Genomic DNA, 27,795 nt, shown 5'->3' with positions numbered 1-27,795 from the left:
CGGTCTTGACTTGAGTTATTGCTAATGAAGTGCAGCATTGTATCAAATCAATCAACTGGGTCTGGCCAGAAGCTGTTGCTTGCGAACTTGCAGCATTATATCAACAAGCCTATTCTGGGTGATCAGAGTTTCCTGGCCAGTGAGCCTGGGACAGAAAGCTGTTTTTGAACAAGGGAAAAGTATTCCGGTATTATATGACGTTTCCACTGGATATACGGGATCATCAGATAATTATATTTTGGTCTTTCACACCGAGGCTTGGTGATTATCGAGGGTAGATTTTCAAATACTATTATCACTCGTAGTGGAACAATTACTGAGAAGCTCAGCTTATTAGTGATGGATGTGGTGAGTTAAGACAAATCAGAAATTTGTACGCAGCAGGCCAGGCATTTTTTTGCGTGTGGGCTCCCTCAACATTAACAGGACAGAGAAACCCAGACATGCTCATTGCTCACATGGAGCACTCCAAACAAAAGACAATGACAAAATTGTGGTTATTAAGTCAACTAAAACTTGTTTCTCACAAGTGAAGCAGCTTGTGATCTCTGCAAACAATGTTTCCACTGCGAGAATGAGAACGGCAAGTTAGTGTAATTAATACATGAATTAACAGAAATGTATGTCATCAAATGATGGGGATTAACGGTACATTTACTACTGGTGACATATGTAATGGGGAATTGATCAAAATAAACAATCAAAAGGCAAACAATTCACAAAATGAAACAATGAATTGGCAAGAATTGGCGGGAGACAGCTAAGTGCATTCTGAAGAGCTCAGAGCATGCATTCTGGAGAGCTCAGAGCTTGCATTCTGGAGAGCTCAGTGCATGCATTCTGGAGAGCTCAGAGCATGCATTCTGAAGAGCTCAGAGCATGCATTCTGGAGAGATACAGCCCTCTATTGTCGCCACACACCCGTCCCCTTCTTCTTGTCTCAACATTTTAAATCATAGTCAAGACACATTATCGTCACACATATTTTAGATGCTTTTCACTGACAGCTAATCAGCTAGGCCTATTGCCACACACGCTGCTCAAATAGGCATAGGGCCTGTACGAGCTGGTGGTTTGAAACAATCCACAGTTACTTTTCTTAAAGAAGCTACTGATCTTTAACTCCTCTGTGGCTAAGTCATCCTCTCTGATGCAGTATTTTGAATGATTGAATTAATTTCTGTGTAGACAAGAGTAATTATATTATTTTGGCCAATGTATTTCAATTTGCTTTAGTGGAAGCTATTGAATGAGCTGCCTATGAAAGACTTCCTCATATGCCCTTACTCTCCTGTTCTATTGGTTGTCATATCAACTTTCTTTCGTTGTCCAGAAGCCAAAGGCACACTCCTAGTCATATTAACAACCCATTACCCATCCTAGTTGTTGCATATTTAGATTCCCCCTCTTTCTGTTTCACATATGGAACCACTCGCGTCAGGTGTGCTGTGAGAATGGTGTTTTCCAGCAAAATGCATTTTGGCAAATGTTTGAAAATGACGTTTTACTGGTTGCTTCATTACAGGAGTTGCATGTTCTGTTAAGATGCATTACTATAATCTAAATGTGATTTTGTTCATTCTGATTACTGTGGGTGGATGCTCTAATGGGTTATGCACCAGTGCATATAGAGCAGTACATTTCTCAAATGGCCAACAAATTAAAATCTTCCCGGTCACATTGTCCGGCGTCACATTTTCCTGGTGTGTGCGTGCTTGTATGTGTGTGAGCCTGGGTGCAGCTGCTGTGCTGTAATTGGTCCCTCTGGGCAGGGCTAGACTGGCACCGGACCCACTCTAAAATGCTCAGCATCGCCAGGAGGAACAGGCATCTATGCGACCGGGCATCTGCGCGCACACAATGGAAAAGGTCCCAGAAATGAACGTACAATGACAAAATACTGTATACCAAGCTAAGCATCGGCAACTCAGATGTGTAGAGTGAGGCCCTGCACACAGACACACACACACCACACAGAGACACACACACCACACTGCGACTCTCAGAGTGACTGGAACAACGGACATGGTTCATAACTTTCTAACCATTACTCATCTTCACCAATAGACCGAGTAGAATGTCTAAGTGAAGATAGATGAAGTAAAAGAGAGATAGAGGGGGGAAAAAAGGGAATAGAGTGTTAGAGAGTCAGAGATAAAGCGAGAGGACCAGCACTAGGGCTGGGCCTGGCAGAGGGGTGTTGCGTTAGTGAAAGGGTCCCTGTCATCGTGGTAACTGGAGAGGCAGCGCTGCAAGTTGGTCATTAATATGTACAAACTTGTTAGGCTAAGAATGCCCTGAAAGGCTAACCGGAGGAAGGAGGGAGGGTAAGGGTAGTAGAGGGGGTGTAATCGTCTCTAAAATAGATCAGGGGCACAAACTCCTTTTGAGACAGGGAAGCATGGAGTACAGCAAGATTACATTGATCGAGAGATAAACACACAATCACACATTAGCAAACAAGCAAACACAGACTCACACAAGTGCACACATGCACTGAAGCAAGCACACACAAGCATTCCACGGACACAAATGAAATTTACTAAATCATTTGGTCAAAAAAGGAAAGGCACAAACACACCCACAGAGGCTCACACATCCATGTAGGTAGGCCGATATCAAACGCACAAACCAACACACTCAACATATTGTACACACAAACCAACATCCACATCAACAAAAACACTCAAAGATATTGGTTTTGCTACATATTCCAAACTGTATCAGACATGCGTGTCCAGTTCTGGATTATTCAGCAGGAGTGTGGGGTGCTAAGAGGTATTTTAAAAATGAACATGTCCATAACAGAGCAGTACGTTACTTTTTAGGTGTTCACAAGTTTGCACTTGTACTTGCAATAACTGGGCTGGGAACCCTGTGAGGTGAGATGGAAGGTGTGTACGGTGAGACTTTGGAATAGACTGATGGATATACCAACTGCCAGAAAAGCTAGTAACGTTTTTCAATGGGATCTATCCATAGGGGGAGCCTGTGCAACTGAAATGTCTGACCTTTTTCAAGAGTCTGTACGAAAACCAAAATAAGAGAGACATAGATATGATTAAAAAAAATTACTTTATGCAATATGAAGAAAAAAATGGGTGGAGGAGTTTAATCATGAACCCAAAATGAGAACCTATTGTTCGATTAAGGGCAAATTTGTGTGTGTGAGAGAGACAGTCGGAAGTTATACACTTAGGTTGGAGTCATTAAAACTCACTTTTTCAACCACTCCACAAATTTCTTGTTAACAAACTATAGTTTTGGCAAGTCGGTTAGGACATCTACTTTGTGCATGACACAAGTACTTTTTCCAACAATTGTTTACAGACAGAATATTTCACTTATAATTCACTGTATCACAATTCCAGTGGGTCAGAAGTTTACATACACTAAGTTGACTGTGCCTTTGAACAGCTTGGAAAATTCCAGAAAATGATGTCATGGCTTTAGAAGCTTCTTATAGGCTAGCTGACACCATGAGTCAATTGGAGGTGTACCTGTGGATGTATTTCAAGGCCTACCTTCAAACTCAGTGCCTCTGCTTGACATCATGGGAAAATCAAAAGAAATCAGCCAAGACATCAAAAAAATTGTAGACCTACACAAGTCTGGTTCATCCTTGGGAGCAATTTCCAAATGCCTGAAGGTACCACGTTCATCTGTACAAACAATAGAACGCAAGTATAAACACCATGGGAACACGTAGCCGTCATACCGCTCAGGAAGGAGACGCGTTCTGTCTCCTAGAGATGAACGTACTTTGGTGCGAAAAGTGCAAATCAATCCCAGAACAGCAGCAAAGGACCTTGTAAAGACGCTGGAGGAAACAAGTACAAAAGTATTTTTATCCACAGTAAAACGAGTCCTATATTGACATAACCAATAAGGCCGCTCAGCAAGAAAGAAGCCACTGCTCCAAAACCGCCATAAAAAAGCCAGGCTATGGTTTGCAACTGCACATGGGGACAAAGATCGTACTTTTTGGAGAAATGTCCTCTGGTCTGATGAAACAAAAATAGAACTGCTTGGCCATAATGAACACCGTTATGCTTGGAGGAAAAAGGGGGAGGCTTGCAAGCCAAAGAACACCATCCCAACCGTGAAGCACGGGGGTGGCAGCATCATGTTGTGGGGGTGCTTTGCTGCAGGAGAGACTGGTGCACTTCACAAAATAGATGGCATCATGAGGCAGGGAAAATATGTGGATATATTGAAGCAACATCTCAAGACATCAGTCAGGAAGTTAAAGCTTGGTCGCAAATGGGTCTTCCAAATGGACAATGACCCCAAGCATACCTCCAAGGTTGTGGCAAAATGGCTTAAGGACTACAAAGTCAAGGTATTGAAGTGGCCATCACAAAGCCCTGACCTCAATCCTATAGAAAATTTGTGGGAAGAACTGAAAAAGTGTGTGCGAGCAAGGAGGCCTACAAACCTGACTCAGTTACACCAGCTCTGTCAGGAGGAATGGGCCAAAATTCACCCAACTTATTGTGGGAAGCTTGTGGAAGGCTACCCGAAACATTTGACCCAAATTAAAAAATGTAAAGGCAATGCTACCAAATACTAATTGAGTGTATGTAAACTTCTGACCCACTGGGAATGTGATAAAATATATAAAAGCTTAAATAAATCATTCTCTACTATTATTCTGACATTTCACATTCTTAAAATAAAGTGGTGATCCTAACTGACCTAAGACAGGCAATTTTTACTAGGATTAAATGTCAGGAATTGTGAAAAACTGAGTTTAAATGTATTTGGTTAAGGTGTATGTAAACTTCCAACTGTTTGGGTGGACCATTTCAGTTTGTCCGTGATGTGTATGCCGAGGAACTTAAAACTTTCCACCTTCTCCACTACTGTCCCGTCGATGTGGATGGGGGGATGCTCCCTCTGCCTTTTCCTGAAGTCCACGATCATCTCCTTTTGTTTTGTTGATGTATTTTAATTAAAAAAATTATTTCACCTTTATTTAACCAGGTAAGCTAGTTGAGAAGTTCTCATTTACAACTGCGACCTGGCCAAGATAAAGCAAAGCAGTGCGACACAAACAACAACACAGAGTTACACATGGAATAAACAAGCGTACAGTCAATAACACAATAGAAAAAAAGAAAGTATATATATAGTGTGTGCAAATGGCGTGAGGAGGTAAGGCAATAAATAGGCCATAGTTGCGAAGTAATTACAATTTAGCAAATTAACACTAGAGTGATAGATGAGCAGATGATGATGTGCATGTAGAAATACTGGTGTGCAAAAGAGCAGAAAAGTAAATAAAAACAATATGGGGATGAGGTAGGTAGATTGGGTGGGCTATTTACAGATGGGCTATGTACAGCTGCAGCAATCGGTTAGCTGCTCAGATAGCTGATGTTTAAAGTTAGTGAGGGAAATATAAGTCTCAAGCTTCAGCGATTTTTGCAATTCGTTCCAGTCATTGGCAGCAGATGTTGAGTGAGAGGTTATTTTTCTGACACCACACTCTGAGGGCCCTCACCTCCTCCCTGTAGGCCGTCTCCTCATAGTTGGTAATCAAGCCTACCGCTGTAGTGACATCTGCAAACTTGATGATTGAGTTAGAGGCGTGCATGGCCACACAGTCATGGGTGAACAGGGAGTACAGGAGAGGGCTGAGAATGCACCCTTGTGGGGCCCCAGTGTTGAGGATCAGCGGGGTGGAGCTGTTGTTTCCTACCCTCACCACCTGGGACTAGCCCGTCAGAAAGTCCAGGACCCAGTTGCACAGGGCGAGGTCGAGATCCAGGGTCCCGAGCTTAGTGACGAGTTTGGAATGAACTATGGTGTTAAATGCTGAGCTGTAGTCAATGAACAGCATTCTTACATAGGTATTCCTCTTGTCCAGATGGGATAGGACAGTGTGATGGCCATTACGTCGTCTGTGGACCTATTGGGCGGTAAGCAAATTGGAGTGGGTCTAGGGTATCAGGTAGGGTGGAGCTGATATGATCCTTGACTAGTCTCTCAAAGCACTTCATGATGACAGAAGTGAGTGCTACGGGGCGATAGTCATTTATTAGTTCAGTTACCTTAGCTTTCTTGGGAACAGGAACAATGGTGGCCATCTTGAAGCATGTGGCCACAGCAGACTGGGATAGGGATTGATTGAATATGTCCGTAAACACACTAGCCAGCTGGTCTGCGCATGCTCTGAGGACGCGGCTAGGGATGCCGTCTGGGCCGGCAACCTTGCGAGGGTTAACACGTTTCAATGTTTTACTCACGTTGGCCACTGTGAAGGAGAGTCCTCAGGCTTTGGTAGCGGGCCATTTCAGTGGCACTGTATTGTCCTCAAAGCGAGCAAAGGAGTTGTTTAATTTGTCTGGGAGCAAGACGTCGATGTCTGCGACGTGGGATTTTGTTTTTGTAACCCGTGATTGACTGTAGACCCTGCCACAGACATCTCGTGTTTGAGCCGTTGAATTGCAACTCTACTTTGTTTCTATACTGACACTTTTCTTGTTTGATTGCCTTGCGGAGGGAATAGCTACACTGTTTGTATTCGGTCATGTTTCCATTCGCCTTGCCATGATTAAAAGTGGTGGTTCGCGCTTTCAGTTTTGCCCGAATGCTGCCATCAATCCACGGTTTCTGGTTAGGGAAGGTTTTAATAGTCACAGTGGGTACAACATCACTGATGCACTTGCTAATAAACTGTCTCACTGAGTCAGCGTATATGTCAATGTTGTTGTCTGAGGCTACCCGGAACATATCCCAGTCCACGTGATCGAAGCAATCTTGAAGCGTGGAATCCGATTGGTCAGACCAGCGTTGGATAGACCTGTGCACGGGCGTTTCCTGTTTAAGTTTCAGTCTATAGGCTGGGAGCAACAAAATGTCATGGTCAGAGTCATGGTCAGATTTGGCGGGGGAGGGCTTTGTATGCATCGCAGAAGTTAGAGTTGCAATGGTCCAGAATGCTACCGGCTCGTGTCGCGCATTTGATATGCAGATAGAATTTAGGAAGCCTTCTTCTCAGATTAGCTTTGTTAAAATCCCCAGCTACAATAAGTGCAACCTCAGGATATATTGTTTCCAGTTTACATAGAGTCCAGTGAAGTTCTTTCAGTGCCGTCGAAGTATCTGCTTTGGGGGGGGAGGATATACAAAGCTGTGACTATAATCGATGAGAATTCTCTTGGTAGATAATTCGGTCGGCATTTAGCTAAGGTGTATGTAAACTTCAGACTTCAACTGTGTGTGTGTGTGTGTGTGTGTGTGTGTGTATGTATATATGTGGTATTCAAAGCTGACTTTGAAAAGGCCTTTGAAAAAGTATGACTGGAATTTACAGTGGCAAGAAAAAGTATGTGAACCCTTTGGAATTACCTAGATTTCTGCATGAATTTTACATAAAATTTGATCTGATCTTCATCTAAGTCACAACAATAGACAAACACAATGTGCTTAAACTAATAACACACCAATAATTTTATTTTTGTTGTCTATATTAAACATTCACAGTGTAGATTGGAAAAAGTATGTGAACCCCTAGGTTAATGACTTCTCCAACATCTAATTGGAGTCAGGAGTCAACTAACCTGGAGTTGAATCAATGAGACGAGATTGGAGATTTTGGTTAGAGCTGCCCTGCCCCACTAACAACATTTGAGTTTGCTATTCACAAGAAGCATTACCTGATGTGAACCATGCCTCAAACAAAAGAGATCTCAGAAGACCTAAGATTAAGAATTGTTGCCTTGCATAAAGCTGGAAGGGTTACAAAAGTATCTCAAAGTCAGTCCACGGTAAGACAAATTGTCTTTAAATGGAGAAATTTCAGCACTGTTGCTACTCTCCCTGGCCGTCCTGCAAAGATGACTGCAAGAGCACAGTGCAGAATGCTCAATGAGGTTAAGAAGAATCCTAGAGTGTCAGCTAAAGACTTAGAGAAATCTCTGGAAGACGCCAACATCGCTGTTGACGAGTCTACAATATGTAAAACACTAAACAAGAATGGTGTTCATGGGAGGACACCATGGAAGAAGCCACTGCTGTCCAAAAAAACATTGCTGCACATCTGAAGTTCGCAAAAGAGCACCTGGATGTTCCACAGCGTTACTGGCAAAATATTCTGTGGACAGATGAAACTACAGTTGAGTTGTTTGGGAGGAACACACAACACTATGTGTGGAGAAAAGAAGGCACAGCACACCAACATCAAAACCTCAATCCCAACTTTAAAGTACGGTGGAGGGAGCATCATGGTTTGGGGCTGCTTCGCTGCCTCAGGGCCTGGACAGCTTGCTATCATCGACGGAAGAATGAATTCCCAAGTTTATCAAGAGATTTTGCAGGAGAATGTAAGGCTATCTGTCCGCCAATTGAAGCGCAACAGAAGTTAGGTGATGCAACAGGACAACAACCCAAAAGACAGAAGTAAATCAACAACAGAAAGGCTTGAACAGAAGAAAATAAGCCTTCTGGAGTGGCCCAGTCAGTCCTAACCTCAACCCAATTGAGATGCTGTGGCATGACCTCAAGAGAGGGATTCACATCATACATCCCAAGAATATTGTGGAACTGAAACAGTTTTGTAAAGAGGAATGGTCCAAAATCCCTCCTGACCGTTGTGCAGGTCTGATCCGCAACTACAGAAAACGTTTGGTTGAGGTTATTGCTGAGGTTATTGCTGGGTTCACATACTTTTTCCACCCTGCACTGTGAATGTTTACACGGTGTGTTCAATAAAGACATTAAAAATGAGAATTGTTTGTGTTTTATTAGTTTAAGCGGACTGTGTTTGTCTATTGTTGTGACTTAGAGGAAGATCAGATAAAATGCCATGACCAATTTATGCAGAAATCCAGGTAATTCTAAAGGGTTCACATACTTTTTCTTCCCACTGTATATATAAATGGCTGGACAATTTAATTTAGGAGAATCTCTTGGGTTAAACTTATGTATAGTAACCTCAGGTGTAAAATAATAAATAACGGCTACTTCTCAATTTTAAATTGTCAAGAGAAGTAAAAGAAGGCTGTTCACTATCGGCACATCTATTTATTATGGCCATCAAAATGTTAGCTGTTAAAAATCAGATCCAACAATAATAATAAGGGGCTAGAAATCCAGGGCTTAAAAACAAAGGTGTCATTGTACGCTGACAATTTATGCTTTCTTTTAAATCTGCAATTTGGATCCCTGCACAGCCTCAGAGGATCTAGACAATTTTTCAGACCTCTCTGGATTAAAACTGAATTATGATAAATGCACCATATTACATATTGGATATCTAAAAAATACAACTTTTACATTACTGTGTAATTTACCAATAAAATGGTCTGATGGTTAAGTGGACATGATCGGTAGTCATATCCCAAAATAAATTCTCACTACAATACATTTTAATAGAAAGTTAGCCAAATTAGATAAGATGTTGTTACCATGAAAAGGACAACACCTGTCTATTTGTGGAAAAATCACCCTGATTAATTCTTTAGTCATGTTACAAGTTTACCTATTTACTTATGGCACTGCCTACACCTAACAACGTGTCTTTTTAAAAATGAGCAATAAATATACCACTTTATTTGGAATGGCAAGCCAGACAAAATTAAATTGACATATTCATATAATGAATAGGAATTAGGTGGGCAGAAATTATAAAATATTAGAGCATTGGATCGCTCACTAAAGGCTTCAGTCATACAAAAGCTATACTTAAATCCGAACCGGTTCTCTAGCAGATTAGTAAGAATGGCTCACCCCGTGTTCAAGGATGGCCTGTTTCCCTTCATCAGATTACCACCTCTCACTTTCGGTTATTTGAAAATGAAATAATTTTCAAAATATCGCTATTTTTAAAACAAGCAATAGAAAACTGGTTTCAATTTCAGTTTAATCCACCAGAACAGACAGAACAAATATTATGGTTTAACTCAAATGTACGATTGATAAAAAGAAATATATATTTTATAATAATATATAATTGTAAATAATATCATAAATAGGACTGGTGGAGTTGTCACACACGCAGTTAACCAAAATATATGGAAGTCTGCTCTACACAAAACTTACAACTAACTGATTGCAGCATTACCGCAGAAATGGAGGAGGCAAGTGGAAAGTGGAGAAGGTAAAGAACTTGTCTGTCGGCCCTGCATAAAAAAATAAAAATTGGCTAAAGAAAATTGTGATAAATAAAAAAGTATAGCAGTTTTATTTGAGGACCAAAAACTTGACAGCTGCACCATACAGGTTCGAAAATAGGTTGCAAAAATGGGATATTTAAGGTAAATGTCCCAGAACCCTATCGGCACAAGACATTCTGTTGCAAATGTAAATTGAAAGGTTTATGTACATATTATATGAAATAAAATTTTGTCTGCATACCAATGCTTCAACTCTCTTCAATTTGAATAGGCTTTTAGCCTCCTAGATCACAAAGAGTACAATTCTTCTCCATTCTTTCATAACTGTTATTTTCTTCCAATACAATTTCTACAGTATATAATGAATACATTACGTTAATGAGGCCAGTTAGTCCAGCATTACTGTCATTGGACAGAGGGATTAATGACATCACATTGTCACCACAGAGACAGAGCGAGGCTTTTAACAGTTGAGGACGACTCAGGGTAGGAGACAAATGACCACACAGACAGATACTGTATGCATGCATCTTGTCTAAGCCCCCCCTGGACAGACGACAAATTAACCACTTCCCACAGTGCAATTGACCAGGGAACGAGGGACAGTAAACGACCAATGATCAATACAACCTTCTCCACCGCACGCAAGCACGCACCGTCTGTTCTAGATCTCCCCAGGTCCCTTTGATGTTGATGCTCTCGTCTATGGAGACAAGTGGTTTTCTTTCTCCACTCTTTTCTTTCTTTAACTGTGAAGCCAAAGTGACAGGAGACAAACTAGCTATTTCCCCCAGAGCAACTCACCAGGGACAGCACAGAATGAACTGCCCCCAAATCAATACTGTACTCTCTCTCACAGTCGCTCTCCTCTCACCCCCTCCTTTTCTTTCTCTCTCTCTCCTCTTCCCTGTCTCTCTCAAATAGAGTAGTGTGTGGGGTGCAGAGTATTTTGAAATAGTATTTCAGATTTTTTAAAGTATGCAATTGAGTGTGTCCCTTCACTGAAAAACATCCCCACATCATGATGGTGCCAGGTTTCCTCCAAACCTGAAACTTGGCATTCAAGCCAAAGTGTTCAATCTTGGTTTCATCGGACCAGAGAATCTTGTTTCTCATGGTCTGAGAGTCCTTTAGGTGCCTTTTGGCAAATTCCAAGCAGGCTGTCATGTGCCTTTTACTGAGAAGTGACTTCCGTCTGGCCACTCTACCATAAAGGCCTGATTGGTGGAGTGCTGCAGAGATGGTTGTCCTCCTGGAAGGTTCTCCCATCTCCACAGAGGAACTCTGGAGCTCTGTCAGAGTGATCATCGGGTTCTTGGTCACCTCCCTGACCAAGGCACTTCTCCCCCGATTGCTCAGTTTGGCCGGGCGGGAGGCACTCGGAAGTGTCTTGTAGGTTCCAAACTTCTTCCATTTAAGAATGATGGAGGCCACTGTGTTCAATGCTGTAGAAATGTTCTGGTAGCGTTCCCCAGATCTGTTCCTCAACACAATCCTGTCTCGGAGCTCCTTTGACCTCATAGCTTGGTTTTTGCTCTGACATGCACTCTCAACTGTGGGACCTTTATATTGACAGGTTTGTGCATTTCTAGATAACTTCCAATCAATTGAATTTACCACAGGTGGACGCCAATCAAGTTTTAGAAACATCTCAAGGACGATCAAAGGAAACAGGATTTTGAGTCTCATAGCAAAGGGTCTGAATACTTAAGTAAATAAGGTATTTCCTGTTCTAGTTTTTTTTATACATTTGCAAACATTTCTAAAAAACGTTTTTTCGCTTTGTCATTATGGGGTATTGTGTGTAGATTAATGAGGGGAAAAAAATGATTGAACCCGTTTTAGAATAAGGCTGTTACGTAACAAAATGTGGAAAAAGGGAAGGGGTCTGAATACTTTCCGAATGCACTGTATGTGTGTAATTGTCATGCTTGCGTGCATATGTGCCTAGTGTACATATTAGTATTAAGCAGCAGGCGCAGAGCTGTCTGGAGAAGGGTGACGTTAAGCATCATACAGATGGACAGGTGTGGAGGGTCAGGTGTGACATTCAGACTCCCCCTCACACCATCTTATGATGCGGTCAACTCCGCAGCCCCCATACACAGAACACATTACTGTTACAGAGAGGGCATTAAGGAGTGGATCTGGCTGGAAAATGTGGTTAAGTTAAGAGTAGTGCTCCTATTCTTGATCCTTTGAGGGCCTAAAGCCAAAATCTAATCCATCTCCTGTTCAGCACTCTCCACTGTCACCTCCCCCAACCAGTTACAGAGAGGGTTAGGTCTAGCTGGAGGCTGTGGTGGACACCTACATTCTTATGTTCAGGATTGTCCTGTCTGTGATTACCTTAGTGACATACAGTTGAGGGTAGAGGACACCTGCAACATGCATCTCACACGTACTTTCACACATTCAGCCAGACCGACAATGTCAGATGTAAGGCTCATAGATAGACCATCCTCTGAGATCATTCAGGTCACCGGGCCTGGTCCTGCCTGCACACACAGTGCACAGCCCCCTCTGCAGTCCATGAGCAGAAATACAAGCAGCTGACAAATACGTGTGTATGCGGGTGTATGCATGCACACGCGCATTTGTATTCCCTGGTCCTGGCTGTACACTTAACACGGTTTAGGACAGGTGTGTATAATTAGTATTGGACGCTGACCCTAACCGCAGTGTTGTCCCAACTGCCTAGTTAAATAAATAAAAACAGCCTGCCAAGCCCTGAGAGAGACACGATGAGTATTAGAGACCAGTAATGAAGGCACTACTCGTCTGTAGCCACGTCAGTCACCCATCTGACCAGGATATTACCAACAACGCTAGTATTGTGCCACGATCACCAAGACGGCCAATCCCCAGCACCGCCAAGTATTGTGAAAGACCGATTTGGTTAGCAGGAAACGGTGTGTGTGTGTGTGTGTGTGTGTGTGTGTGTGTGAGAATGAGAGTGAGAGAGAGTGAGAGAGAGAATTAAATAAACTAGGTAACTGTGAAAAGGAGAGAGAGGGATAGAGACTGGTGGCTCCTCAGACTCTTCTTACAGTCGCCCGATGCTGCCATCGCTGTGTTAGAATGTTTACACTAACAGTCAGTCAGTCACAGACACACACACACACACAGTTAAGAGGACTCAATTACTCTGCAAATCTCCCTAATGAAATAGGTTAAGCATGAACTTTTCAGACGCAGAGACACACACACACACACAACCAGGGCTTGGGGTGAGCTCGAGGAGTGATGGAGGGGGAGAGAAGGAGATGGATAAAGGGTAGGAGGGAGGAGGCGGAGGAGTGAGACAGTGGAGGGAGAGAGGGAGGGAGAGATGGAGATAGGGCGAGACCGGGTTCATATATGTTTCACCCATCCATCATTCAGTTTACACCTGTCTGTCACCTTCCTCTGTTGAGGTAGATGATGGGCACACCTGTGGGGATAGGATGGTGAGGACAGTTTTTGTGTGTGTGTGCCCAGGCATAGAACACCAAGAGTCAGGGGGCAGGTGGGGGAGGTCAGGGCAGAGGCTTAGGAGAAAGGCTGGTGTTGAGTTTAAAGGCTTGCATACTTATCATGACTTGAAGCACATAGCCACATAGCTGGGGGGCCCAAGAGACTGGAGAAAACTTAACTGCCCCCAGGGGATGGACTGGGGCAGAGAGGAGGGTGTGAGGAGGGAGGGTGGGAGGCAGGCAGGCAGGGAGGGGGGAGAGAGGTTGCTGGCTGGATAACTCTGAGGACCAGAATAGACAGGGGGTTCAGGTGTCCGGCCCTGCAGCCTGCACGACTGAAATGGAAAGTTGGAAAGGCTGACAAAAAATATCAGGCAGTGAGAGAGAGAGAGAGAGAGAGAGAGAGAGAGAGATTAGAGGGTTGGGTTTCCCCATGTCTGGAGGGGCTACTAGGGGCCTGGTGCTGGAGCTGTTTTTGGGGAGAGAGCCAGGCGGAGGAGGGAGGGAGGGAGGGAGAAAGGGGTGAAGCAGGGTGAAGAGTAATTTGGCCCTTAGCCTCACCCAGCTGAACCAGGGATAGCACTGGACGGGATGGTGGAGGCGGGGTGAGATCTGGCCCCTAGCCTTGCCCAGCTGGCCCTGGGAGAGCACCAGCCAACCAGTTAATTAGGAAAATATCATTACTCCCTCTGGACAGAGAGGGAGCGAGGAGGGAGGGATGGAGAAGAGAAAGAGAGGAAGAGGGATCGAGGAGAGAGGGAGTGAGCAAGGAGGTGGGGGGAGAATAGCTCAGAATAGTTCCTGAACCTGTGGTCAGTCAGAGTGGCTGGGACAGGCCCATGCACATGCCCCTACCCATCTCCACTGATCTCTCCATCCCTGCGGGATTGACTATAGGTGCTATTAGTGTGAGTAAGAGAGATACTGGTGCTACTGACTGACAGACAAAGTGAATGTGTGTAAATAAGTAACCTACTGAGTGTGAGTATGTCAGTAAGGAGTTTGGGAGTGTAAACGAGGAGAGTGAGTGAGTGAGTGAGTGAGTGAGTATATGTAAGACAGGGTGTAAAAGATATTCCCTAATGAGGCCCAAAAAGCAATTTGGTGGTGAGGTAACGCCATACAGTCAGCTAATGTCCTATCTAGCTCTGAGGGTAACCCAGTGTAAAGCCAGTCTCCTCTCCTCTGAGGTTCCCCATCCTAAACCCACTGGACTAGAGGGAGGATTGTCTTACAAGAGGGGGTTAAAGGCTAGAGCAGAGGTGGGCTGCTCCTGACCCCTTCCGCCCCAACCAAGGGACACAGTTCAAGCCCCCTGCTTGGACCCCAACTCCCAAGCTCTAAAGTCCCTAACCCCCCCCTACCCCGTCACCCGCTACCCCTGCCCCAATGGGACCAGAAGTGTTCCTGCATGCAAACAGGAAGGTAGAGAGACAGGGAGAGGAGGCCCCATAATTAACATGCCAGGCGATCCAAGGACACGCAAATGCCAAACCCCCATGATTATTATGGTTACATTTCACTCTGTAAAGACACATGGAAGGGAGGGAGTTGGTGTTGGGTTACTGTAATGGGGAGGGAGAGTATGAGGGATAGAGCCCCACAGCGGACGTGTCATAATACCCATTAAACCTAGCATTCAAACACGGAAATGGTTCCAATCGTTTTTCCAACATACATTTTTCCCAAAGGGAATTTTAGAATCCCTTAAAATAAGGGCTGTGTTTCATGTAGGCTTACCCTGGCATGGCGTTTTGATAACCATGTAAACCTCTCTTGGACAGGGTGACATCAATATATTCGACTCTATTTACCCTCAGATTCGAAAATGCTAACTAGCGTCAAAGTAGACGTCATGCAAGACTACAAATCTCTGCAAGCTCCTGCACGTCATCTCTAGATGACACCTTTGCTAACAGGTCAATTTAAAACTTGCACAAGACAGTTCACAGAATTGTCAATTTAAAGAAATGTAGCTGTGAGAAAGATTTGTCTTTTTCCCCCCACATTTTGTAATGCCTGCACAAAACCCAGCCCTTACATTAAGTGTTTATAAAAACCCCTACGGGGAAAAATGAATGATGGAAAATTTATTGGAACCATTTCCTTGTTTGACTGCTAGGTTTATGGGTATTATGACTCATACTATTGTACTCTATAGGGGGAGTGAGGAGGTAGATGCCAGTATACTGCTCTGTGATTGACTGACTGAGGGACTGGAGCAGATTCCTGGAGCTTTACATAATACAACAAAACCACAGAACACATTCTGGGTACTGTACCCAAAACTGAACACTTGAAAAGCTTTATTCTGAGCAGGTGGATGTGAGAAAGATTTGTCTTTTTCCTCCACATCTTGTAATGTTGACATATTATTTCAAGGCAAAACCAGTGGTAGCCTGGTGGAACCAGCCAAATTGCTGTGTTCACCATTCTATTTCACTTATAGAATTGTGAACGCAGCGATCAGGTTGGTAACAACAGCCTAAACCAGTGGGGCAATGGTCTTCCATTGTCAAAAAAACGAACTTAAGGAGAAACTCCTACTATAACGAATAGCCAGGCCTACGCAAAGGTCACACATAGTCTGTATGAATCCATGTAAATGGTACTACAGTATATGCCATTAAAACAGATTGCAACAATGTATGACTGGCTAAACAGTAATCAGGTGAAAATGAAAATCTAACAGAATCTATGTCAGTGATAGCTACATGGCCCATAAGGCCTTGTGGTTTAACATAGAAACATACCCACCAAGTGACAGTCCCTATTACTACTAACTGATATCCCTGTTGGCATGTCTATGGAAATAATTAGTAGCCTGTGAGAGTGTGTGTGTCCGTGCGTATGTATTGTCCTATTGCGGTTTCTGATTTATCTAGCCAGCGGTGCACATAGGACACTGCTCTGACTGCTCTGGATACCTACAAAAACATTTACCCCATTAACTTGGAAGAGTTCACGCTGACGTTACGGTTTCTGCCTCCACCCATGTCCCTCAATCACCGGCTCAGCCTGCTCACTCACACTCATAAAAACATATACATGTATGCAAGCAGGCACACATGCATACACTAGTGGTGGGCAGGTCAGCTGTTGGTTCACCCGCAAGTGCCCGCAATTGCTAATAACCCATCCACAACCGCAGACTAGATGTTATAAAGTGAAAATCTGAGGCCCACACCCGACCCTAACCCGCTAATATAGAAAATGCGCTATAGGCTACAGTCAAAGACAGTGGAAATATACAATTTTCCCTGATTTACATAGGCTATGTTTCTGCTTAGAATTTCAAAGATTTTGGTAGGCTAATTGTTGGTAAACTTTTCTATAGTTAGATACATGCAGCTTCTCTTCTGTCATTATATGTTACCCCAGAAGACTAAATAAACCCTTGCTAGGCCTATATCTAATTTCTACAATGTACACTGAACAAAAATATAAATTCAAAATGTGGTGTTGGTCCCATGTTTCATGAGCTGAAATAAAAGATCAAAGAAATGTTCCATGTCTTCCACTTTGAAGATGCAAAATATGTTATATTGTGAAACAAACAAGAAATAAGACCAAAAAACTGATCACTTGAGCGTGCATGACTATTCTCCCCCCCCCCCCCACCCCCCACATGTCACTTGGGGCATGCCTCTATAAGCTTGGCACATCTAGCCACTGGGATTTTTGACCATTCTTCAAGGCAAAACTGCTCCAGCTCCTTCAAGTTGGATAGGTTCCACTGGTGTACAGCAATCTTTAAATCATACCACAGATGGGATGGCGCCGACAGAGATGGACGCCACGCTTCGCGTTCTTAGGAAACTATGCATGAAAATGTTAGATTACTTGTTAGATATTACTGCACGGTCAGAACTAGAAGCAAAAGCATTTCGCTACACTCGCATTAACATCTGCTAACCATGTGTATGTGACCAATAAAATTTGATTTGAGATTCTCAATTGGATTGAGGTCTGGGCTTTGACTAGGCCATTCTAAGACATTTACATGTTTCCTCTTAAACCACTCAAGTTTTGCTTTAGCAGTACGCTTCAGGTCATTGTCCTGCTGGAAGGTGAACCTCCGTCCCAGTCTCAAATCTCTGGAAGTATTTAGCGCCATCCATCATTCCTTCAATTCTGACCAGTTTCCCAGTCCCTGACAATGAAAAACATCCTCACGGCATGATGCTGCCACCACCATGCTCACTCTGGGGATGGCGTTCTCGGGGTGATGAGAGGTGTTGGCGCCAGACATAGCGTTTTCCTTGATGGCCAAAAAAGCTCAATTTTAGTCTCATCTGACCAGAGTACCTTCTTCCATATGTTTGGGGAGTTTCCCACATGCCTTTTGGCAAACACCAAATGTGTTTGCTTATTATTTTCTTTAAGCAATGGGTTTTTTCTGGTCATCTTCCGTAAAGCCCAGCTCTGTGGAGTGTATGGCTTAAAGTGGTCCTATGGACAGATACTCCAATCTCCACTGTGGAGCTATGCAGCTCCTTCAGGATTCTCTTTGGTCTCTTATTGCCTCTCTGATTAATGCACTCCTTGCCTGGTCCACGAGTTTTGGTGGGGGACCCTCTCTTGGCAGGTTTGTTGTGGTGCCATATTCTTTCCATTTTTTAATAATGGATTTAATGGTGCTCTGTGGGATGTTCAAAGTTTCTTTTTATTCTCTTTTTATAACACAACCCTGATCTGCACTTCTCCACAACTTTGTCCCTGACCTGTTAGGAGAGCTCCTTGGTCTTCATGGTGCCACTTGCTTGGTGGTGCCCCTTGCTTAGTGATGTTGCAGGCTCTGGGGCCTTTCAAAACATGTGTATATATACTGAGATCATGTGACAGATCATGTGACACTTAGATTGCACACGGGTGGACTTTATTTAACTAATAATGTGACTTCTGAAGGAAATTGGTTGCACCAGATCTTATTTGGGGGCTTCATAGCAAAGGGGGTGAATACATATGCACGCACCACTTTTCAGTTTATTATTTTTTGAAACAAGTTATTTTTTTCATTTCATTTCACCAATTTGGACTAGTTTGTTTATGTCCATTACATGAAATCCAAATAAAAATCTATTTAAATTACAGGTTGTAATGCAACAAAATAGGAAAAATGCCAAGGGGGTGAATACTTTTGCAAGGCACTGTATATAGATTTGTTTATTGTGCTACTATTTACATTTTCTATTACTTTTTAATTCGGCATTGTTGGGAAGGGGCTCGTAAGTACGTATTTCACGGTAAAGTTTACACCTGTTGTATTCGGCGTATGTGACAATTACATTTGATTTGATTTAGAGAGGCTGAAAGAGAGATGGAGAGGGGGAGAGAGAGACCCTCCACTCCCAGCGAGCCATCACAAGGGGCCTGAACCAACATGGCTCAGCACTCCTCCACTCCACATTCTGTCCATTCCTGTCGTTTATCTGCTTTATTAGGTTATCTGGGCTCACAGATAAGCGCGCGCACATACACACACACACACACACGATTCATAATGGCCTTGAATGCTCACTTTTACGCTCTCTTTAAATTAAACCGTAGATATCCAGACAGCCAAATTAACACCTGCACTACTGCTGCACTGAGAGAAAGAGAGATCATCGAAGAGAAAACAACATTGTGTGTGTGGTCATCAGAGCTGTAAGACTGCTCCCTATCATTAGTAATTAAATTTGCTCTTTATTAGCAGCTCTTATCTGCAGCATAGATGGCTACTTTCCCTCCCTCGTTCCATCTTCCTCTCTCTCCCCCTCGTTCCATCTTCCTCTCTTTCTCCCTCGTTCCATCTTCCTCTCTCTTTCCATCCCTTCTTTCCTCAGTTTCTCCTTCCTTCCCTCCATCACAGACAAAAAAAACAACATGTCCTGCTTCAGACCAGCTTCATCTCGACACTTACAAGGGAAGATAAGGCACAGAACTAGGAGAAAGAATGACTGGATAGGGGAGAGAGGGGTGAGAGATAGTACAAGAAGAGAAGAACAGCAGGAAAACAATGGAGGACAGAGAGTTGATGTGAGAGGAGGAGGGTGAATGAAGAGAGAGAAAGGAGAGAAACAGAGAGAGTGAGCGATGGAGAGGGCCAGACAGCCAGCCATCAGGATGAATAAAGCCCATTGTTAATAGTGATGTCTTTTCTAATGTCTGCTCAACTCCATTGACTGGGGGGAGATTACACAGACGGGGGCTGCTATAGCAGAATGACCGGGGGATGGAAGGAAGAGAGGGGTAGAGGGTTGTAAAAACACTGATTGCTTTCTATCAGGTTAGGCCTAGATTCTCTAGTTTGTTAAAACAATCCAATTTGCGAAATGATAATTATGCATAAGCTGCTTTTTATCTAGAGGGCTGGCTGGGGGAGATGGGGAGGTGAGTGGTGTGGTGATGTTAGGGCTTGATAGTAGAGCCTCTTCTCTTCCCCACCTCCAGCCCTGAAAATTACCCACTGAAACCACTTGTTCACCATCACAGCTCAATCAGGCTATCAATTACACCCCCCCACACACACACCCTCACTCTCTTCTTAACTGCCGACCTCACACAAAGACCACATTGCATTGCTCCATAGGCCTCCCATAGAGATGGGTATGTTGCCCCCTGCAGGAGACTGGAGAAAGTGCGGGATACCATCGGCAGATTGGCCGATTCGAGCACTGCAAAGCGCAAAATGATCACAGTGTCCTAAAATGACTAAACCATAGAGCTGTTAAAACAGATTATATCCACACTACTCCAGTCCATGTCATGTAATTCTACACAGAGGGATATACTCATTAAAGATGGCAACAAACAGTGATTGTTTGCAGTAACCTCTCTGTGCTGTAATATCCCAAACAGAAGTGTCAGTTTCAACATTAAGGATTTCATCTTTAAGTGAATTAGTCACACAGTAGCTAACACAGACTAAGACACCACTCACAGCTATCTGAATAATTAGCCAGCCTATTCACAGGTACTTTTTCAAAGCTTATGTCAGCTACTCCAGTGAGTGAAATTGGCTCCAATGAATGTAATTTGCTTAAATATTAGGAGTTGAAAAACAAAGTTAAAACCATTAGAAATAATATATTATCCTATTTTCTACTGTAGGTATGTAATTCAAAATGTGTTTATTCTGTGATTGCTAGTGATCAAGGTTGGGGGGTAAATTCCAATTTAATTTCAAATTCCAAATTAAATTTTGGAATTCAAGCAGGAAGTGAAGAATTACATCCAAAAAACTTAATTGGAATTTAACTGGAATTTAGACTGTCTGAATTTGAATTGCATTTTAAAAGAATATCAGACCTGGAATGGAACTGGAATTTAAACTGTGATTTTAAATTTAAATGAAATTTAACATGAAGCGTCCTTGGAATGGAATTGTATTTTTTATTTAACATTTATTTAACTAGGCAAGTCAGTTAAGAACAAATTCTTATTTACAATGACGGCCTAGGAACAGTGGGTTAACTGCCTCGTTCAGGGGCAGAACGACAGATTTTTACCTTGTCAGCTCGGGGATTCGATCTAGCAACCTTTCCTGCCGATGATATACTAAACAACATACACATGGCCAGTACGTTCATAAAACGTAGGGCTGGGCTGTATATTGTATTTTACTATAACCGGTATTTATGCACGGACCGGTTTGGGTTTTTACATTACCTTCTATAACGGTATTTGAATGTTTGGTTTGTTAAAAGTGATACGCCGTGTGTAATGTCCATTTTTATAGTTTACTCCGCTACTTGAGTCATCCCTCTCTCTCTCTCTCCATTCATCTTTCCACACAGACCTAGTCCCACCCCCTGTCACTCAAGGAGCGCATTTGTTGTTGCTTGACCACGAGACACTTTCGTTCAGTCTACATGGTCAATGCAGCACATGCAACAATGTTGATGACAACGATGTTGTTTCCACTTTGCTCTTAATATAAATCCACAAGCGTTCTATAATTACAATATTAGTTTGTGTTTCTTACATCTGCAAACAGCTAGTTTGTATGTTCTTAGCAAGTTAAGCTAAATCGTGCTAGCCACTAATGCTAATCGCTAGTTAGTTGGCTAGCAAACTAGCTAATAAAAGTACTGAGTTAGAGCAAACGTAGCTAGCGAATACAGCCTGATACCAGTACTGGTGGAGTCTTAAATCAGCATGTTGTTTGTGCAACAGTATCTTCTAAATCAAAGAGGAATAGGCGAAGCATGAATATGTTGGCTATATGAATAAAGATTTAATGTAGCCAAAGATTATAGGGTCCCATAGGAAACACTGAACATCACTTTGGTTCCTACCCTGTCACAATAACTCGTCCATGGCATTTTAATTCGTTGTCATGTCAAACACTGTTTTCAAAGTGCCCATGATTATTTATATTCTAACTATAGAATTATAATAAACATTTTATTTCCATGATTCCAAAAATTCACACAAGTGTTTTGATCTAAATCGCAATTGCAACACTTGGTTAAAAAATAAGGCCTAGTATTTTTGCCCATATCGTGGCAAATGAGTGCAGGAAATGCAGAAATTGATGGAAATGCAGGAAATTATTTTAGGTTGAAGTTGAATTGAACAGTATAAAACAATCCAAATGGAGAAAGACCCATTGAAATAATTTAGAATATATGTGTTGTCACACACTACTCATAAAGCAAATGTAGAACTTTTATTAATCAAAAAACATAAAATACCGTCAAATAAAGTTAAAAAAATTTAAAATACCATATACTATGATATTTTGGCCATATCGCCCAGGCCTAATAAAATGTGACATTGTTTACACCGTTACATAGCAACACACGACTACTACTTTTACAGATCCACTGTCTCATCTGCCCAGCTGCACAATTTATAAACTTGATCAACACAGTAAAAAGCATCACAAAATGTCTCCAACTGTTGCAACATTGTTACAATATTGAAATTCGATTTCCACTGTGGCCCATAACTACCTCTTCCCCTACTGTATTTATTTATTTTGCTCCTTCGCACCCCATTATTTCTACTTTGCACTTTCTTCCACTGCAAATCTACCATTCCAGTGTTTTACTTGCTATATTGTATTTACTTCGCCACCATGGCCTTTTTTGCCTTTACCTCGCTTATCTCACCTCATTTGCTCACTTTGTATATAGACTTATTTTTCTACTATATTATTGACTGTAGGTTTGTTTTACTCCATGTGTAACTCTGTGTTGTTGTATGTGTCAAACTGCTTTGCTTTATCGTAAATGAGAACTTGTTCTCAACTTGCCTACCTGGTTAAATAAAGGTGAAATAAAATAAAATAAATAAAAAGAATAATGAACGTGACCGGACGAGACAGGCAATTTTTCTCAGACAGTTGAAATCACGAATCAGCATAATTTCTATGGATATATACAAAGAAATATCAATAGAAAAACGGGTAAAATGAAAAGAAATGCAGATACTTTGCTGTCTTTCTAGCTTCAGTCTGAAGTGATTGTGTTTAGCTGTGTAGTTGGCAAACTAGCAAGGTGGGGGAAAAGCCTCCATAGCAAACATTTTGGTTTGCCATAGCAACTTGCAAAGTTCTGGAACTATTAACCAGCGCTTGGGTAGTTTTGCTTTACACGGCAGTCAAAGCCAAAATAACTAACAACCAGAGAATGCCTAAAATTGCACTTGACAACCAGTGTTAGTGAATGTATCATTATGTTTTGTTGAAAAAAAGATGGTTTGGGAAAGAATCTTGCTTTTTCATGCTGGTAACCCATTGTATAAAAACAATAATATATGAGAGGCCATTGGTCCTGACATTTTTATCATGTGGTCATAGAGGCTATGACCATGTATTGTTGCATTGCATTGAAATTGCAATGCAAAAGTTTTAAATCACATTATTATATACAATACTGTATACACATTATTATTTTCATGTTTTCTAATGAGGAGTCGACGGGCAATATACAGGTCCAATTAACATGATAGTTCACCAAAATTACATGTTGGTTTCCTTAGCTGTAAACAGTTTTTGAACTATGGTATTGTCATTTTGTAATTTGGGTGAATATCATTTAAGGACGCCTTTTATAAAGGAGAGAAAATTCAAATTTCACTGAGTATTGTTTAGTCAATTATTTTGTATTGCTTTTTAATTCTACAACATACAGTGCCCTCAGAAAGTATTCACACCACTTCACTTTTTCCACATTTTGTTGTTACAGCCTGATTTTTAAATGGATTAAATTGAGATTTTATGTCACTGGCCTAAACACAATACCCCTACATACAGTGGGGCAAAAAATTATTTAGTCAGCAACCAATTGTGCAAGTTCTCCCACTTAAAATGATGAGAGAGGCCTGTAATTTTCATCATAGGTACACGTCAACTATGACAGACAAAATGAGGAAAAAAAATCCAGAAAATCACATTGTAGGATTTTTTATGAATTTATTTGCAAATTATGGTGGAAAATAAGTATTTGGTCAATAACAAAAGTTTATCTCAATACTTTGTTATATACCCTTTGTTGGCAATGACACAGGTCAAACGTTTTCTGTAAGTCTTCACAAGGTTTTCACACACTGTTGCTGGTATTTTGGCCCATTCCTCCATGCAGATCTCCTCTAGAGCAGTGATGTTTTGGGGCTGTCGCTGGGCAACACGGACTTTCAACTCCCTCCAAAGATTTTCTATGGGGTTGAGATCTGGAGACTGGCTAGGCCACTCCAGGACCTTGAAATGCTTCTTACGAAGCCACTCCTTCGTTGCACGGGCGGTGTGTTTGGGATCATTGTCATGCTGAAAGACCCAGCCACGTTTCATCTTCAATGCCCTTGCTGATGGAAGGAGGTTTTCACTCAAAATCTCACGATACATTCATTCTTTCCTTTACACGGATCAGTCGTCCTGGTCCCTTTGCAGAAAAACAGCCCCAAAGCATGATGTTTCCACCCCCATGCTTCACAGTAGGTATGGTGTTCTTTGGATGCAACTCAGCATTCTTTGTCCTCCAAACACGACGAGTTGAGTTTTTACCAAAAAGTTATATTTTGGTTTCATCTGACCATATGACATTCTCCCAATCCTCTTCTGGATCATCCAAACTTCAGACGGGCCTGGACATGTACTGGCTTAAGCAGGGGGACACGTCTGGCACTGCAGGATTTGAGTCCCTGGTGGCGTAGTGTGTTACTGATGGTAGGCTTTGTTACTTTGGTCCCAGCTCTCTGCAGGTCATTCACTAGGTCCCCCCGTGTGGTTCTGGGATTTTTGCTCACCGTTCTTGTGATCATTTTGACCCCACGGGGTGAGATCTTGCGTGGAGCCCCAGATCGAGGGAGATTATCAGTGGTCTTGTATGTCTTCCATTTCCTAATAATTGCTCCCACAGTTGATTTCTTCAAACCAAGCTGCTTACCTATTGCAGATTCAGTCTTCCCAGCCTGGTGCAGGTCTACAATTTTGTTTCTGGTGTCCTTTGACAGCTCTTTGGTCTTGGCCATAGTGGAATTTGGAGTGTGACTGATTGAGGTTGTGGACAGGTGTCTTTTATACTGATAACAAGTTCAAACAGGTGCCATTAATACAGGTAACGAGTGGAGGACAGAGGAGCCTCTTAAAGAAGAAGTTACAGGTCTGTGAGAGCCAGAAATCTTACTTGTTTGTAGGTGACCAAATACTTATTTTCCACCATAATTTGCAAATAAATTCATAAAAAATCCTACAATGTGATTTTCTGGATTTTTTTTCTCATTTTGTCTGTCATAGTTGACGTGTACCTTTGATGAAAATTACAGGCCTCTCATCTTTTTAAGTGGGAGAACTTGCACAATTGGTGGCTGACTAAATACTTTTTTGCCCCCCTGTACATGTCAAAATGGAATTATGTTTTTAGACATTTGTACAAATTAAAAATGAAAAGCTGAAATGAACCAGGTTTTCCGCTAGGATTTTGTCTTGAGTCAATAAATGTTTTGAGTCAATAAATATTCAACCCCTTTGTTATTGAAAGCCTAACGTTCAGTAGTAAAAATGTGCTTAACAAGTCACATAATAAGTTGCATGGACTCACTCTGTGTGCAATAATAGTATTTCAAATTATTTTGGAATGACTACCTCATCTCTGTACCCCATACATACAATTAACTGCAAGGTCCCTCAGTCGACCAGTGAATTTCAAACACAGATTCAACCACAAAGACCAGGGAGGTTTTCCAATGCCTCGCAAAGTAGGGCACCTATTAGAAGATTGGGGGGGGGGGGCAGACATTGAATATCTCTTTGAGCATATGGAAGTTATTAATTACACTTTGGATGGTGTATCAATACACCCAGTCACTACAAAGATACAGGCGTCCTTCATAACTCAGTTGCCGGGAAAAACGGAAACCGCTCAGGGATTTCACCGATTGTGGCTTTAAACAGATATAGAGTTTAATGGAGGTGATAGGAGAAAACTGAGCATGGATCAACATTGTAGTTACTCCACAATACTAACCTGCATGAAAGAGTGAATTAAGGAAGCTTGTACAGAAGAAAAATATAAAAAAACATGCATCCTGTTTGCAATAGGGCACTAAAGTAAAACTGCAACAAAAAAAGCGTTATGTCCTGAATACAACACATTATGTTTGGAGCAAATCCAACAACACTGAGTACCTCTCTTCATATTTTCAAGCATCATGTTATGGGTATGTTTGTCAACGGCAAGGTAGTTATTTTGGATAAAACGGAATAGAGCTAAGCACAAGCAAAATCCTAGGGGAAAACCTGGTTCAGTCTACTTTCCAACAGACAAGGCCAAATATGCACTGGAGTTGCTTACCAAGATGACATTGAATGTTCCTGAGTGGCCTAAGTGAATATCTTATCCTTCAAATGTAACCCTTTATGACAACACATATCATTAGCCTATACTGCAACAGGCTAGTTTTACCATAACACAGTGGTCTGAATCTCATGGTTTGCAGGTCACATCAAGCAAGTCACATTATGCTGGCTTGCAAAGTGATATGGATATCCAGCAATTGGAACTTTTAAATCACCCACAACCTGCATTTATAACGACTGCCAAGGTAGGGAGAATTGGACAAAGGAAACTACCTAAACCATTTCAACTTGAACAATGATCTCATTAACGGGTGCAATAAGTCCAACCACTAACGGATTGAATTAGATTAGAAAATTGTTTGTTATTTATCTTTGTACAGCATCAGATCAATCAATCAATCGATGTGCATGCAAAAACACAGAAATTGTAATAAACAATTCTAAAAATCGACCTGCAATAAAGTATCATTTAAGGTATGCTGGGAAATATGATAATGGTGGCTATGGTTTTGAATGTGAATGTTTTATTCTACACAGAGTAAAAATGACAATCACACACAACTCAAGTTATTAACACCAACGGCCTATTTTACAACACTGAGTGTAAATTTAACTACTGAATTAATAAACCAATAAAATACATTATTTGGAGTGGAAATCCACTCTTCCTGTAGAATTTGTGCTTTATTTAGACAGACAAATTGCATGAAAGGTGGAAACGGGGATTGAACACTGGTCTCCGGTGCAGAAGCACACATTTGCTTGTTGCTGGGAGTGTTGTCCACATGACCACGGCACTGGACGATACTCTCATTTCTATCATGAATCTTGTTTCGAACTATACATTTAGGCAACTGATGTGTAAATGTTACATAAAGGGAATGTTATATAAAGGGTTTCGTTTGAATATTAAAAAAATGAAGCAAATGTGTTTTAGGTGTTTTCCCAATCTCATAAAAAAAGGTTTGGCAAGTGTTTTTAGAGCATTGAGCTTTGTTCCCTACAATGTTCCAAAACAATTGGGGAAAAACTGTATAACACACTAATGAATAAAACAGCAGCCGCTATCGAATGGAACTGAGAATTCAGCATTTTCTGCATTATTTGATGCTGTTCGTATTAAACAGCTTTAACTTATCTATGATATTCACAAATTGGATGGGTTATATTTAGGATAACGTTTTACATCTTTATGATGGTATGTTTTAATTTGAAAAGCATCTTATTGTATTATTTGATATGTTAAGCTAATTCCCCAAATTCATGAATGTTTTCAGAATTCTTGGGACATTGACGTTTACCAGGAATATTCCCTCTTAATTTGTCAAGAGGATAAGTTTGTCTTTGGAATCTGCCACGAGTTGAGGTAGTTGGGTTGTTTGGCTTCAGTTGAAAGAAGGAATTTCAATTCAGGGAATTGGTCGAGTGAGGA

At 41.8% G+C, this 27,795-nt stretch overlaps 1 protein-coding gene across 2 annotated transcripts in view; it reads right to left on the bottom strand.

Moving 5' to 3' along the window:
* Positions 1–27,795, bottom strand: part of LOC115192273 (zinc finger CCCH domain-containing protein 3-like) — an 85,501-nt gene that overhangs the window by 54,441 nt on the left and 3,265 nt on the right. The window lies entirely within an intron of this gene.

Source organism: Salmo trutta, chromosome 4, assembly GCF_901001165.1.
Source record: "Salmo trutta chromosome 4, fSalTru1.1, whole genome shotgun sequence".
NCBI classification, from domain to species: domain Eukaryota; kingdom Metazoa; phylum Chordata; class Actinopteri; order Salmoniformes; family Salmonidae; genus Salmo; species Salmo trutta.
This window is presented reverse-complemented; position numbering and strand designations above follow the sequence as displayed.